Source organism: Salmo trutta, chromosome 17 (assembly GCF_901001165.1).
Source record: "Salmo trutta chromosome 17, fSalTru1.1, whole genome shotgun sequence".
Classification (NCBI taxonomy): Eukaryota; Metazoa; Chordata; class Actinopteri; order Salmoniformes; family Salmonidae; genus Salmo; species Salmo trutta.
The window spans coordinates 26,513,265-26,530,386 of NC_042973.1; the positions used below are offsets into that span (position 1 = coordinate 26,513,265).

At 42.1% G+C, this 17,122-nt stretch overlaps 1 protein-coding gene across 2 annotated transcripts in view; it reads right to left on the bottom strand.

Annotated features, from left to right (window-relative positions):
* ripor1 (RHO family interacting cell polarization regulator 1) overlaps window positions 1–17,122 on the bottom strand; it is a 136,650-nt gene that overhangs the window by 65,450 nt on the left and 54,078 nt on the right. The window contains exon 1 of one of the 2 annotated variants that reach the window (XM_029696330.1): window positions 9,638–10,136. The exons of the other annotated variant lie outside the window; for it this stretch is intronic. The gene's annotated coding sequence lies outside the window, so the exon portion shown is untranslated. Of the gene's footprint in view, window positions 1–9,637; window positions 10,137–17,122 lie in introns of those variants that run through there. 2 annotated transcript variants of the gene reach the window in all.

The following is a 17,122-nucleotide window of genomic DNA, read 5'->3' on the forward strand; positions in this document are numbered from 1 at the left end:
CTGAAATATCTACATCGGTGTACATTAAAAATAAGCCGATTCCAGCTACAATATTACCAATGTCTACACTGTATTTCTGACAAATTTGATGTTATTTTAATGGACAAAAAAAGCGCTTCTCTTTCAAAAACTAGGAGATTTCTAAGTGATCTCAAACTTTTGAATGGTACTTTATGTATGTACAGTACCAGTCGAATGTTTGGATACATTTACTCGTTCAAGGGTTTTTCTTTATTTTACTATTTTCTACATTGTGGAATAATAGTGAAGACATCAAAACTATGAAATAAAACATATGGAATCATGTAGTAACCAAAAAAGCTAAAACAAAACAAAATATATATTTTTTGATTCTTCAAAGGAGCCACCCTTTGCCTTGATGACAGCTTTGCACTCTTGGCATTCTCTCAACCAGCTTCACCTGGAATGCTTTTCCAACAGTCTTGAAGGAGTTCAACAGTATTTTCCTTCACTCTGCAGTCCAACTCATCCTGAACCATATCAATTGGGTTGAGGTCGGGTGATTGTGGAGGCCAGGTCATCTGATGCAGCACTCCATCGCTCTTTTGGTCAAATAGCCCTTACACAGCCTGGAGGTGTGTTGGATCATTATCCTGTTGAAAAACAAATGATAGTCCCACTAGGCGCAAACCAGATGGGATGGTGTATCGCTGCAGAATGCTGTGGTAGCCATGCTGGTTAAATGACCCAAAAATCTCAAATTTGGACTCATCAGACCAAAGGACAGATTTCCACCGGTCTAAGGCTGGTTGAGAGAATGCCAAGAGTGTGCAAAGTTGTCATTGATTGGTGGATTATTTTTATTTTTTTATTAAATTTTTTTACCACTTTCTCCCTCCAATTTCGTGATATCCAATTTGTAGTTACAGTCTTCTCCCATAGCCCCCATCCCCGTCCCCCCCAATGGACTCGAGAAGAGTCGACAATCGAGAGCCATGCGTCCTCCTAAACACGAACCTGCCAAGCCACACTGCTTCTTGACACATTGCTCACTTAACCCAAAAGCCAGCCGCACCATTGTGTCGGAGGAAACAACGTCCAGCTGGTGACCGAAGTCTGCTTGCAGTCGCCCGGCCCGCCAAAAGGAGTTGCTAGAGCGCAATGGGACAACCCTCCCCTAACCCGGACGACGCTGGGCAAATTATGCGCCGTCTCATGGGTCTCCCGGTCACTGCCAGCTGTGAAACAGCCTGGGATCAAACCCGGGTCTTTAGTGACACCTCAAGCACTGCGATGCAATGCCTTAGACCGCTGTGCCACTCGGGAGGCCGGTGGGAATTTTTAAATGTGTATTTTTCCATACATAAACACACCCTATGTGTTTAAATAAAATCAAATATATGCATTGAGCTTGTCTGATGCTTTAAGCTTATGGTTTGATGAAATAAGAAAAATGCCTCGAGGGCACCAGAGATATAGATAACCAGAAGAATTAAATCTTAACATTACCCAACTATTCTCATCTCGCTCCTGCTGGCTTTCGCATATTCTGCCATTACTCTCCTGAAGTTGCCGGTAATAGGCTACACGAGGAGTTGGCAACCTTCCTCATGTGGAATGCCAATTTATCTTACCATTTCTACCGATCTGTGTGCCAGTTATGGTTTTTATATACACATTTTCATATCTCAAAGTCATTGTCATGTGGCTAATCCAAATTCTATCCAAATCTAAATGAAAACGATACAAACATAAAAAGTAACTTATATTGCCATTGCCAACAATGTAAAAATAGCCTACATAAAGCCAGAAAATAAAAACATCGCAGCCTGCAGGTAGAAAATATCATGATTAAAAACAAATATCTGATAAATCACATTGGCTACACATGGCCTGTCTGCAACGAACTTTAAACATTGTATAAACCATTAACTTGGGTCTGGCCCAAAGCTTGATTGAGCTAGCGAACTTGCAACATTGTATAAAATATTCTGGGCCCTCAGAGTACCTGCGCAAGTGAGCTCGGGACAGACACTGCTGTATGTTTTTGGCTCAAGGATTTAGAAGCAGTTCTTGACTTTGGCAGGAGCTCACCGGAGCGGAGAACCAGCACCTCAAAATGTTCTACTGTTTGAGCTCCTGTTCCTCTTATAGAATATTAGCTCAAAAGTATTGTGGAGATCCTGCACCTAAATATAAAACAGTACCAGCACCCAAAATGAGTACCGGAACCTATTTCAGTCCAAGTCAAGCACTGATAAGAAGTAATCAGGTAGAACTATTTTAGGACATTTCCACTGGATCAGAGCATGACATTTTTCCCTTACACACCGAGTAGTTATCGAAAGGGAGAGGGCTGGAAAGATTTCTCAAACACATTGAGGAACTATTGTAATTCTCAATGGATGTAAAAACAGACTGTTTGCTTGCTGTTTGAGGTGAAGAAAACTCTACAGGTCATTAGCGGTGGTGCGTTAAGCCAATCAGAAATACTATCAGGTCCCCAAATGGGCACATTTACACGCAGGCCTGGTAGCCTATAGGCCTACTTCTATGCATGCACATCCTTACTCAACATTGGCAGGAGCGCTCCAAACAAAAGGAAATGACTAAATGAACAAAACCAAAACTTGATTCTCACAAGTATAGCATTGTTTGCAAAGTGCACAACCTATGTGTCCACTCCGACAATAACTGGAATAATAATACTGAATGCAAAAACAGAAATTACCATAACCAAAGTAACAAACACTGTAGATTAGAAATTATATTAATTAACAGTAAATTTATTGACCATGCAGCATTTATGGTGATATGGACTCAACAGAAGTCAGGGCATTCATACTTCTTGCGCTGCGCGGAGCAGTGCAGAGTGGTAGTCAAGGAATTGAGATTGTGTTTTCTACAGGATGTAACACCCCCACACAGCCCTCCACATTGTTACAAAATAAGGGAGGTGCATGGCGATGCAGTACGGATCTACAGTATCTACAGTTAAAGTCAGAAGTTAACATACACCTTAGCCAGATACATTTAAACTCAGTTTTTCACAATTCCTGACATTTAATCAGAGTAACAATTCCCTGTCTTAGGTCAGTTAGGATCACCACTGTATTTTAAGAATGTGAAATGTCAGAATAATAGTAGAGAGAATGATTTATTTCAGCTTTTATTTCTTTCATCACATTCCCAGTGGGTCAGAAGTTTACATACACTCAATTAGTATTTGGTAGCATTGCCATTAAATTGTTTAACTTGGGTCAAACGTTTCAGGTAGCCTTGCACAAGCTTCCCACAATAAGTTGGGTGATTTTTGGCCCATTCCTCCTGACAGAGCTGGTGTAACTGATTCAGGATTGTATGCCTCCTTGCTCGCACACGCTTTTTCAGTTCTGCCCACAAATATTTCTATTTGATTGAGGTCAGGGCTTTGTGATGGCCACTCCAATACCTTGACTTTGTTGTCCTTAAGCCATTTTGCCACAACTTTGGAAGTATGCTTGGGGTCATTGTCCATTTGGAAGACCCATTTGCGACCAAGCTTTAACTTCCTGACTGATGTCTTGAGATGTTGCTTCAATATTCCACATAATTTCCCTTCCTCATGATGCCATCTATTTTGTGAAGTGCACCAGTCCCTCCTGTAGCAAAGCACCCCCACAACATGATGCTGCCACCCCCGTGCTTCCCTGTTGGGATGGTGTTCTTCGGCTTGCAAGCCTCCCCCTTTTCCTCCAAACATAACTATGGTCATTATGGAAAAGTTCGTTTTTTGTTTCATCAGACCAGAGGACATTTCTCCAAAAAGTATGTTTTTTGGAAAAACCGTAGTCTGGCTTTTATATGGTGGTTTTGGAGCAGTGGCTTCTTCCTTGCTGAGCAGCCTTTCAGGTTATGTCGATATAGGACTCGTTTTACTGTGGCTATAGATACTTTTGTACCCGTTTCCTCCAGCATCTTCACAAGGTCCTTTGCTGTTGTTCTGGGATTGATTTGCACTTTTCGCATCAAAGTACGTTCATCTCAAGGAGACAAAGCGTCTCCTTCCTGAGCGTTATGATGGCTGCGTGGTCCCATGGTGTTTATACTTGCGTACTATTGTTTGTACAGATGAACGTGGTACCTTCAGGCGTTTGGAAATTGCTCCCAAGGATGAACCATACTTGTGGAGGTCTACAATTGTTTTTCTGAGGTCTTGGCTGATTTCTTTTGATTTACCCATGATGTCAAGATGTGTTTATTTTACACGTGTGAATTGGAAATGTGTTCTTTGCATATCCCAACTCCCCCTGAGGCACTTAACACTAATTACTCCAGGGTTGATAATGGCTGACACTGGCCGTGACCCAGTGTCAGCCATTATCAACCCTGGAGCAATTAGTGTTAAGTGCCTTGCTTAAGGGCACATCAGACTTTTCACCTTGTCGGCTTGGGGATTTGAACTAGCGACCTAACGGTCTAACCACTAGGCTACCTGCCGCCCTACATAGTGGCAATTTTAAGGTAACAGAATGATGCTGAGACGCAGATTTTTCACATTAAAATGTATACCAAAACAAAAAAACAGTGTTTGCAAATTAAACAAACTATACAACTCCCTACTTTTAACAATTTCCACTGAAAACCATAATTTTGTTACCAAACTTTGCATCTGCACTGTTCTTCAAGTAAATGTGTTTTTGTAACAAAAAATATTGGGAAATTGATAAAAGTAGTCCTTGTGCATAGAGTTGTATGGTTTGTTTAACTTTGCAATTGTTATTTGTTTCACATACATTTTAAAGTGAAAAATCAGTCTCAGCATCATTCTGTTACTGTGGAATTGCCCATTGGCATCAGAGAACATAGCACACTTAAAGCTGTCTGGACTCTGGATGTCAATACCTAGTTAAACACAGATTAAGCTTACACTTGTTCTGTTGTACTTCGATACATGAACACATCTTGCCTTCGTATGTGCAGCATAACCATGGGTGTACAAAGCATTGAATGTGTGTGTGTGTGTGTGTGTATGTATGTATGTATATTATCACATTCAATGACCATCACATTCAAATTCATTAGATTAGGGCCTAATTAATTTATTATATATATATATATATATATATATATATATATATATATATATATATATATATATATACACACACACACACACACACACACACACACACACACACACACACACACAGAACAGAAATATAAATGCAACAATTTAAAAGATTTTGCTGAGTTACAGTTCATGTAAGGAAATCAGTCAATTGAAATAAATTAATTAGGCCCTAATCTAATGAATTTCACATGACTGGGCAGGGGCGCAGTCGTGGGTGGGCCTGGGAGGGCATAGGCCTACCCACTTGGTAGCCAGACCCAGCCAATCAGAATGAGCTTTAAGGGCTTTATTACACATACATTCTCTGGCAACAGCTCTGGTGGACATTCCTCACACTCCCTCAAAACTTGAGACAACTGCACATTTTAGAGTAGCCTTTAATTGTCCTCAGCACAAGGTACACCTATGTAATGATCATACTGTTTAATGAGCTTCTTGATATATCAGGTGGAAGCATTATCTTGGCAAAGGATATAATGCTCACTAACAAGGATGTAAACAAATTTGTGCACAGAATGAGAAATAAGCATTTTGTGCATATGGAACATTTCTGTGATCTTTTATTTCAGCTCATTAAACATGGGACCAGCACTTTACATGTTGCGTTTATATTTTTGTTCAGTGTATATTTGCTTGTGGTTTGTGCTTGCATCATAACTGTGCCCGGTCAGAGTGAGTCACCTAGTGCAGCTGCTCTATAATAGCATGCTCTTGCCACACAGAGTAATGATACACTGGAGAAATACACAGATGAAACAGAGACTGCTGAATCACACAGAAAATATACACTGCAGAGAAACAGAAAACATCTCTACACAACTAATGGTACTCATCCAGTAGATATCTTATAGTTAAGCCATATGACATGGCCTGTACTTCTATACATGACGATCATGTCATTATCATACAGTTCAAACTTCTCAAAATAATATTTGGATTACATTGTTGATCTCTGTCTCCCATTTACTGTGTTTTACTACCGGAATGAAGACAGTATTTCGAACTACACTCACAGCATAGATCATGTAAATTCATTTTTTATCATTAATTTTTTTACTCCCCACAATTAGATATTGCTCATATAACATACTGCATTATCTAAACAATTAAGCCCAGTAAGAGAAACACTGTAAACAACTACACACAGAACAGTAACTAGGGTATCTGAGTGCAGGTTAGCTGCACAGGCTTTTATACAGCTGTCATACTTCATAGACATCACCACCACATAACTGTAATTACTGCGGCTTCCTGTTCGTACAAGCTCAGGGAGCTTGACAGCAACACTGTGGTCTTCTTTTTTCTGCGAGTTCTGAATAATACTATTGGCTGCCTTATTGTCGCACAGTGTTCTGAAATAGACTGGGCTACCCTGCACTCTGTCGCTTCTGTGGGTTCCATGACATTCTGAGCAGAGTATTCAATGTTCCCCCCAATGTCGCAGAACTAAAGGGTTTGTGCCAATGGAATAATAATAAAGAGATTAGTATTGTAATGACTGACAGTGAATCAACACCACCCCCCAAACCCATAACACTCAACAAGAGCCAAACAAACACTAAATTGTGTCCTTAATTAAAGTGGTTGATATGACTGTGTGCACACAAGCAATTACCCTGTGGGCAAGCTTGAGTGCATTTGAGTGTGTGTGTGTGTGTGTGTGTGTGTGTGTGTGTGTTTTTACTATCCTTGTGGGGACCAGAAGTCCTCACAAGGATAGTAAAACTAGGTAAATTCTGACAATTACTCATATTTTGCTGGTCCCCACAAGGAAAAAGGCTATTTTAGGCTGATGGGTTAGGTTACGGGTTAGAATTAGGGAAAATAGGACAGTGAATGAGAATCAATTGTTTGGTCCCCACAAGGATAGTAAAACAAAAGTGTGTAAGACAAAGAGAGAGCGATGACATTTAATTGGCTGCATGTCCGACTTCAGGAACACAGCCAGGGCTATTCGCTGACCTTTTTTTAAATTGAAAAATGTAAGCACACACAAAGAAATTTAGGAGCACAATAACAAATATTTGAGATAATAAAGCTAGAATCCTTCATATTTAGGCGCATATACGAGTAAAATTGTCACACTGTAGAGCCCTGACAGTCACCCACAGGAAGTCATTAACTGCAGAGGTCCTGGTGGCAAGGAGAAAATGGCATGCTGGGAGAAGTATTACTGACTCGCACAGCCAACAGAAACCAGGTGCATGACATTGGAACATCATTCTTCCTCCTACACAACCTCAGATTCATCTAAGCTCTGTTAGACGGTTTCCACTTGACCCTATTAAACACGGTACGTGTATACTATACCATAATAGGAGTATTGCTGAAGACATAGTTGGATTGATTTATCCACATACAAATCTCCAACAACACAGAAAGTCTATATACATAAATATGCAATGTTTTGTTGCATGATCAACAGGTCTCTGTTCCCAGTGGGCATCGCAGATTGAAGGGAAGCAGCATAGCTGGTCTTTATTCTCCCCCGGCCACAAGCATAGCTATTTTCAGGATAGATGTACAAGACAAACAATATTTCCTCTGGGGGAGGACAACAACATAGCAGTGCAGAAAGTGTTTGGGTACGTTCTGACACATTCTGCAGGGTTAAGGCATCAGCATGCTTCAGTTCGGCTGGCGACTAACCAAAGTCGGCTGGGCGAACCAAATGAGTGTGCTAGCATACTCCCTTAAAAGACCTACTCTAGAAAACAAGAAAAAAGTGGCAATAGTAGTGTTTGCAAAACAAACAGAAACGTCACAAAATGTCATAATATATGCACAAACTCTTGCTTGGGAAGCATGCAGACACCTTTAGAGGGAAGCAGGACCAGACAGGGAAGGAGTCCTGAGATCTCTGGACAGGGCGATGGGTGTGAGACCACCACAACAAGCATGTGGATGACCAGGGTGAATTACAACAGATATACGTTATGTGCATTTCAAAATGTGTGCAAGACCAACACTGATGAGCACATGCACATGGTGTACACAGACAAGACAGAGACACATTCCTCATATCCCAACATAACACCACTCTCATTCCTCCCCGGACCCGTCGCTGCAAAACCACTACATGCTATCATGTTCACACAAAACAAACCGCTGAGGGTTCTTTTACTGCCCTACCAGCCTGGTCAGCCTCTTGTGTGTGAGTGTACAGACCACTGAGAGAAAAAGACTCCTAGTCTACTTCCTTCTGCATATCCTTTTCATCATAATTGTTTTTGTTGATCGAATCATCACCTAAATTAGGCCCCCTGATGGTGGTCGAGCCCTTGCACAAAGGGCAGATTGTGGCAGATTGTGTGGCCCTGGCTGGGTACTTCCCACAAGACAGAGTTTGCAGAGAAGCGTTCCCACACTTTGTTACGACTGGGACTCCCACTTCCAGAGGTGGCGTGGGCCTGGGCTCGCCATTGTGTAACACATTGTTATACAATATCATCATAACATGGGTGAAGAACATTTTTGACTTTTTGATTATAGGACAAACTGTTAAATTAGGCCTAAACCCCTCTCAAGAGTGAGTCAGCCGCACATCAATGACTTCATCCATTTAGATTAGGGAGGTTAGTTATCATTGTCCTCCACATGATGATGGTTTTACATTAGGCTACTATAACACTGAATTGAAGGAGACCATTTATCAAGTGAATATTAGTTCTGGAAACTGTGTTTACAAGCAGAACCTTTACTATAAAATGGCTTCACTCCAAACTTGGGATGTGGTTGCCCATTTTATCCAGATGCTTTTTCTAGGTATTGAAAATGTCGAAATGTGCGGCCAGTGTAAGGCAGAGACAGGTTACATTCGCTTGCATGGATGTTAAAAAAAGGTCAACAGAAGGATTAGATTGTAGGAGATTAACTACATAAGAGGGCTATCAGTAAGCAGCAGCAACGAATTAAAGGCAAAGAGAAAATTGGCGAAACAAAATGTTACACATGTAGCGTCAGAAGCGATGCACTTGTAGACTGACAGCTGATGCATTTTACATTTTAGTGTATTGGTGTATCCATAAACATATTAAACATGATTGTGCACTGACGTGTATGTCAACCTGTTTCATAAAAAAGCCTGGATTATTCTCCCGCGGCTTGAGTTATTAATACCCGTGTTTACCAAGCATTTATCTCGCATTCATTTCAAATATCTAACAAAGCCCAGTTAACAGACAAGGCTCTCTTTGTCATCATAACGCTGAGCAACTATAAACCCTCTCCGTGTACCGTTGCACGCATCATTGGTCTATCACAGCTGCGTCACCCATGACAATCTGCTGGAGGATTCCACCCACACAAAATAGACCACAATTTCTTAGAAAATAACATTTGACTGTAAATAGCCAGGCCTCTAGTTTATGTACAGTCCGCTGTGTGCTTAAATGGTCTCAAAATTGTGCTTCACATGACTTCTTGTAGCCAGGCTATGTAGAAGGCTTTGCAAAAAAATCGTGTGAAAATATAATTAAAAGATACACACTTCTTAAATGCACACCGAAATGCCATACTTGGGACACAAGATTGAACTAAAAGATAAACACAAAGTCAACATACATGTCTGCCGCCAGGGTAGGTCGCCTTGTTAGTCACTCCAAATCGTTGAATCCGAATTTCAAATGAAAACGTCAAATCAATAAAAAGGAAACTAATTCCGCGAGTTCCTTCATCAGAAATAGGCAAATTATATAAATAAATTCAAAGAGACTTCTTCACGCGATGCTGTGACGCTCCCTTGTCATTTTCCCTCCAATGTCTCGATTGTCACTTTCTCCCTCTCCTGCAAGCAAAGCTGAAGGCTTGCTCCTTATCTCCGAAGGGGTGTGGACAAACCAATGAGGATGAAAAAGTCGTCCATAAGCAGACCTGGGTCCGTAACTTCTCAGGGGCTTTTTGGAAAAATGGCGAAAACAGGCAACAATATCATTCAAGGCGCCACAGTTTTGCGCCTTGTAGCCTACCAACTCCTGTTGAGTGCTCGAGAGTTTATCCGTGGGTGTAACCACAAACACAGACCGATACACTCACTCAACTAAGAGGTTCTGGGTATGGCAGCAATGTGCTGGTGAAAGAAAGGAGGGAAGGACACGTGGGATTTTCAGCAGTGTGCGCCTCTTGCGTCTTGTGAGTTGGAAAATGAACGTCTCCCATTTACCTCCTGCGCTTACCCAAATGGGCTTTGGCATGCAAACTGCACTTGGAAGTAGAGGTCTTCATGGGTCCACCCAATACCCGAGAACCGACCCGAGACTTAAGCTGGTCCAGGACAGGTCCAAAATTCAATTTTCCCTCAGGTCCAGGTCGGGTCCTGTTTGTTGTTATTTGATTGTTATCTGGTCTTGGGTCTAAGTAACCACAGCTGATAGACCCGAATGGACCCGACCACGGCTCTGAATAGCCTATAGCATATCTATTTTATGCTAATAAGCTGACTTTATTGACTTAGCCAACATATAAAGACCGATTCGTTAACCAGAAGCGCAACTTGGCTGATAAACATAATTTTTTGTCACTCGGGTCCAATCAGGTCTGGTCTAGACTTTAGGGTACGGGTCGGTTCAAGGTCTGGTTGTCGTCGGGTCCAATCAGGTCTGGTCTAGACTTTAGGGTACGGGTCGGTTCAAGGTCTGGTTGTCGTCGGGCCCAATCAGGTCTGGTCTATACTTTAGGGTACGGGTCGGTTCAAGGTCTGGTGGTCGTCGGGTCCAATCAGGTCTGGTCTAGACTTTAGGGTACGGGTCGGTTCAAGGTCTGGTGGTCGTCGGGTCCAATCAGGTCTGGTCTAGACTTTAGGGTACGGGTCGGTTCAAGGTCTGGTGGTCGTCGGGTCCAATCAGGTCTGGTCTAGACTTTAGGGTACGGGTCGGTTCAAGGTCTGGTTGTCGTCGGGCCCAATCAGGTCTGGTCTAGACTTTAGGGTACGGGTCGGTTCAAGGTCTGGTTGTCGTCGGGTCCAATCAGGTCTGGTCTAGACTTTAGGGTACGGGTCGGTTCAAGGTCTGGTTGTCGTCGGGCCCAATCAGGTCTGGTCTATACTTTAGGGTACGGGTCGGTTCAAGGTCTGGTGGTCGTCGGGTCCAATCAGGTCTGGTCTAGACTTTAGGGTACGGGTCGGTTCAAGGTCTGGTGGTCGTCGGGTCCAATCAGGTCTGGTCTAGACTTTAGGGTACGGGTCGGTTCAAGGTCTGGTGGTCGTCGGGTCCAATCAGGTCTGGTCTAGACTTTAGGGTACGGGTCGGTTCAAGGTCTGGTGGTCATCGGGTCCAATCAGATCTGGTCTAGACTTTAGGGTACGGGTCGGTTCAAGGTCTGGTGGTCGTCGGGTTCAATCAGGTCTGGTCTAGACTTTAGGGTACGGGTCGGTTCAAGGTCGTCGGGTCGTCGGGTCCATTCGGGTTCGGGTCTGATTGGCCCCGGCTACTTGGAAATACACACAGTATATAAAGTTGTTGACAGGGAATGTGTAGTCTATGCTCAAAATAAGGTCCCAGAAACTGATGCCATCTCCACTACAGGACCCTCAAGGTAAGGTCGGTAGATGTATTCTATTGCCCACATTTTCTTGACAGTTTATTTCTCACCATAATTTGCTCATATGCAGGAATAATTATAGACTGATGAAGCTTCACAGTCCTCCGAGTTGAAGTTACTAGGGAGAGAGAGTAAGCCTATGTGATATCTGGTGGAGAACTCCACTAGGGTGATCCTTCCTGTGGATCGGGGCATATGATAACTTTCATCTCCACCAAAAGCAGTTGCTAACAGCTACCATGATGACATTTTATATTTTAGACATTTAGCAGACACTCTTATCCAGAGCGAATTACAGTAGGGAGTGCATACATTTTGTACATACATTCCACATTTTTATTTTGTACAAAGATCTCTATCAGTCTGAGGATGATATTGCCCCAAGAGTCAGATGCTTCAGTGAAGAGAACATCATGTTATTCTGATGCTGACAGTATTTCTCTTCAAACACTCCATCCTCTGAAATGTGTTGTGAAAGCTGTGTGATGGAACATTTTATTTTTGTGCTTTGCTAATATCCAATTTATGTGTTCATGCAAGTGACTGACTGAACGAATCCTCACTATCAGTATCTGCAATTTGGCAATACGCCCAGACCCTTGTTTTGAGAATGTAAAATATCTCAGTTTCAATGTCTCAGCTTCGAGAAGAAGCCTCGTGAGGTATTGGTCTGTCACATGCATGACCCAGTATTGGTCGGTCAAATGAATGAAGCTAACCTTAATGATTTAATTAATTATGCAGGATGAATAAGCTAAATCAGGCAAATATAAATTGTTGTCAGTATAAGAGATCTAACGGGACTGCCCCGTTGGAGCTCCTGATCGACATGTGTACTTTGTGCATTGAGTTGGTTGGAACCTCTCCAGCACGCTGATAGTAAAGAATGATTCATTTAAGATTGACTTTGAGTGTCCCTGTGCAGAATTTCCACGACAGCAGCCTGCTTTTCCTATCTTCTCTTTTCCTTGATGCTTGTACTTATTTTCAAATCAAATCTAGACTTCAAAGAAAACAACTAGCTCCATGTGCCTTTTGATATACTGCACTGTACACCGAATAGCCTGGTTTCCAGTACAGCCGTGTGCACATCAGAGAGATATGTAGTTCAGTAAGGCCGGTCTGAATGAATCGTTTTCATTCATCTAGTAAACTAATATAATTCACATCACTTCCTATCTCACTTATCAGCATACAGTAGCAGGTATTGATATGGTAGCATTTACAATGTTACCTCATAAGCATAGCAGGTATCTATGGTAGTGTCTACAATGTTACCTCGTCAGAATAGCAGGTATTTATAGAGTAGTGTTCTAATGTTACCTCATCAGTATAGCGTCACTGTCACGTCCTGACCATAGTAAGTTGTTATTTTCTATGGTAGAGTAGGTCAGGGCGTGACGGGGTGTTTTGTCCGTTTTTGTATTTCTATGTTTAGTTTCTAGTTTTGTATTTCTAGGTTCGTTTTTTTTTGGCTTGACCTCCAATTAGAGGTAGCCGGTTGTCGTTGTCTCTAATTGGAGGCCATATTTAAGTTTATGTTTTTCCCACTGGTGTTTTGTGGGTGATTATTTTGTGAAGAGTGTGTGCCTGCTCTGCGTCACGGCTTTCTTGTTTTTTGTATTTCAAGTTTATGGTTTATTGCATTAGTTTCACGACTGAATAAAAGATGTGGAACTATGATCACGCTGCGTATTGGTCCTATCCTTCCGAAAGCCCTGACAGTCACATCTCTCCTCCTCCTTTACTATTAGCAAGTGTGAAAAATGTCATTCACCTATTAACTTCAGGATATTAGCATGGCAAACTAAGGTAATTCCACCACAATTGCTGATTAACCTATGGGCTCGCTTGTGCAATAATCACTTTCCTTGGCCATGAATCTAGGGGAGTATTAATACAGTACCAGTCCAAAGTTTGGACATACCTACTCATTCCTAGGTTTTTCTTTATTTTTACTATTTTCTACATTGAAGAATAATAGTGAAGACATCAAAACTATGAAATAACACATATGGAATCTTGTAGTAACCAAAAAAGGGTTTAAAAAAATCTAAATATCTTTGAGATTCTTCAAAGTAGCCAACCTTTGCCTTGATGACAGCTTTGCACACGTTTCGCATTCTCTCATCCAGCTTCATGAGATAGTCACCTTGAATGCATTTCAATTAGCAGGTGTGCCTTGTTAAAAGTTAATTTATGGAATTTCTTTCCTTCTTAATGTGTTTGAGCCAATCAGTTGTGTTGTGACAAGGTAGGGGGTATACAGAAGATAGCCCTATTTGGTAAAAGACCAAGTCCATATTATGGCAGCTCAATTTTATGACAGCTCAAATAAGCAAAGAGAAATGACAGTCCATCATGACTTTAAGACATGGTCAGTCAATATGGAGCATTTCAAGAATTCTGAAAGTTTCTTCAAGTGCAGTCGCAAAAACCATCAAGTGCTATGATTAAACTGGCACTCATGAAGACCGCCACAGGAAAGGAAGACCCAGAGTTACCTCTGCTGCAGAGGATAAGTTCATTAGAGTTACCAGCCTCAGAAATTGCAGCCCAAATAAATGCTTCTCAGAGTTCAAGTAACAGACACATTTCAACATCAACTGTTCAGAGGAGACTGCATGAATCAGGCCTTCATTGTCTAATTGCTGCAAAGAAACCACTACTAAAGGACACCAATAAGAAGAAGCGATTTGCTTGGGCCAAGAAACAGGAGCAATGGACATTAGACCAGTGGAAATCTGTCCTTTGGTCTGATGAGTCCAAATGTGAGATTTTTGGTTCCAATCGCCGTGTCTTTGTGAGACGCAGAGTAGGTGAACGGATGATCTCTGCATGTGTGGTTCCCACAGTGAAGCATGAAGGAGGAGGTGTGATGGTGTGGGGGTGCTTTGCTGTTGACACTGTCTGTGATTTATTTAGAATTCAAGGCACACTTAACCAGCATGGCTACCACAGCATTCTGCAGCGATACACCATCCCATCTGGTTTGCGCCTAGTGGGACTATCATTTGTTTCTCAACAGGGCAATGACCCAACACACCTCCAGACTGTGTAAGGGCTATTTGACCAAGAAGGAGAGTGATGGAGTGCTGCATCAGATGACCTGGCCTCCACAATCACCCGACCTCAACCCAATTGAGATGGTTTGGGTTGAGTTGGACCGTAGAGTGAAGGAAATGTAGCCAGCAAGTGCTCAGCATATGTGAGAACTCCTTCAAGACTGTTGGAAAAGCATTCCAAGTGAAGCTGGTTGAGTGTGCAAAGCTGTCATCAAGGCAAAGGGTGGCTACTTTAAAGAATCTCAAGTATAAAATATATATACTTTTTTGTTACTACATGATTCTGTATGTTTTATTACTTCACTGCCATAATGTGTTGGATCTTGTCTAGCCATCTTGTCTCAAGAGGACCACAATGGAAATAAGTCCCAGACTTTATTGTGTTATCCTCAATGATTTTATTCTTGTGCATGTATGGCTTTTAAGTTTTATGTGTGCTTGTTTTTTAAAATGGTCGAATTAATAAACTAAACATATGTGTTATTTCATAGGTTTGATGTCTTCACTATTATTCTACAATGTAAAAAATAGTAAAAATAAAGAAAAATCCTTGAATGAGTACGTGTGTCCAAACCTTTGACTGAAACTGTATGTCAACTCAAACCTTGTGTCTCCCACTTGGTGTTTTGCAGCAACAGTCTTCCAACGACCTTCCACCTCCCCACCACCACCAACTGAAGGCCCGTCATCGGAGCTCCATTCTCCCAGTGAGGGGGTTCGATGCCAGCTGCCCAGCATCTGAGGAGCATTCCTCTGAGACGAGGCCTACGCCTACCCCAAACTATTCAATAAAATTCCATATTGTATTCTGTCTCTGTTGTCATTCAGTTAAGCCTGCAATCAGTTTATTAAACTGATTGCAGAACACTAGTTGAACCAAGATGCTAACAGCACACTCAGTGAAAGCATAGGAAAAGTTTGAGTGTGAAATAATTCGGTCCAGGGAAGAGATTTCTCAGAGCCTGCATCTCCTCCTACTCTTCACACACACACACAGTTGTCAGAGTAAGTGTATATGACAGTGACAAAAGCCCCCGACCCCTCAAAGACTGCGCTCTCCCAAAAGAGATGAATGACTCCTCTCACAGGCCTGGGTAGTTAACCTGGCAACCCTGGGTGATGTCATGCATTTGGAAAGTGAGTCTGCATGGCCCTCTCCGTGTGTGATATAGGCCAAGACTGGAAAGAGAGATCAATAGAGGTCTGCCATTCACCACAATGCCCTGCCACCCCTCCACACTCCCTGCACCCTCTATTGAAACCCACCAGCCCATTATCCAGTTATCTGAATTCTTCTGTCGCCTTCAATCACCACCACGACCCCTCCAATCCACATCACCCCCCATTTAATCCACCTCAGTGCAATCCCAGCAAACCCATTTCATGTCCAAGGGATTGGACAGGAGGACATAATGCAGTGCTGACAATTATTCAGGCAATGTAATGAGATCATGGAGTATTCTGCTGCCTGAGCTAATCTGGTTTTAATAGCCTGTGTGGTTTATTTTGGGTTAAAATGTTACAAATTCTTTTAAGTTAGATATAGTATGATATGAAGTTTTTTGAGTCCAAGCCAAGGACAGTATGTTCAGTCTTAATATGTGGATTAATTTAATATAAGGATTTGTGAATTTGACATATGCTTTGGTATGTTTAGTTCCGAATGACATTTTCAAATAGACATGATAAAAGTACATTGTATTTATATTGAACATGGTGAGTAACTGAATGAATGGGTTTCTGAATGAATGATTCAAGTAAAAGGACAGGAGTGGGGATGGGGAACATAAAGGAAAATGTTAATTCATAAATATCTAATATCTTTATCTCTCTCTCTTCCTCCCTCTTCTTGAGTGAAACCACGATGATGTGTTCATTGTGTCCTCCACAAGGGAGCAACCACAAACTCACTCAAAAAAAAAACACCCTGTAAAACTAGACTCTGTGACTGTCTGGGCATCATGTTGACAGGTCTTCCAGGCTCCCTTACTGCTGTCTGAACCCCTGAACCCTATGTGCAGCCCTGTCTCTGGGTCCTGTCTCTGGATCCTGGGGGAGGTGCAGCCCACTCCGGGTTCCAGGGCTAGAGGGACTCTTTGATCACCATTTTCTGCTCATCCCTGGCTCCCACCCACACCCCCTTCTCTCTCTCTCTCTAGGGTCTCAGTTTAAGTGGCCTGCCATGCCTCCCATGCCGCTGAGTGAAAGACGTGCCCTAGTTTCTATTCCACAGAGCCACATGCCTTTTTCTAATCTGGCTGGGCGTGTCAGAGAAAAGCCATGAATCTGAATGTATTTATAAACATGCAAGGCACTCGCTCTCCTACTATCCGACTTGTGTATTTTCTGTCTCTCTCTCTCCCTCTCATTTCCCTCTTCCTTTCTCCTTGTTTCATTTCCTGCCTGGAGAAACAGAGAGAGGAGAAGGAATTAGCATGGCTGAGAG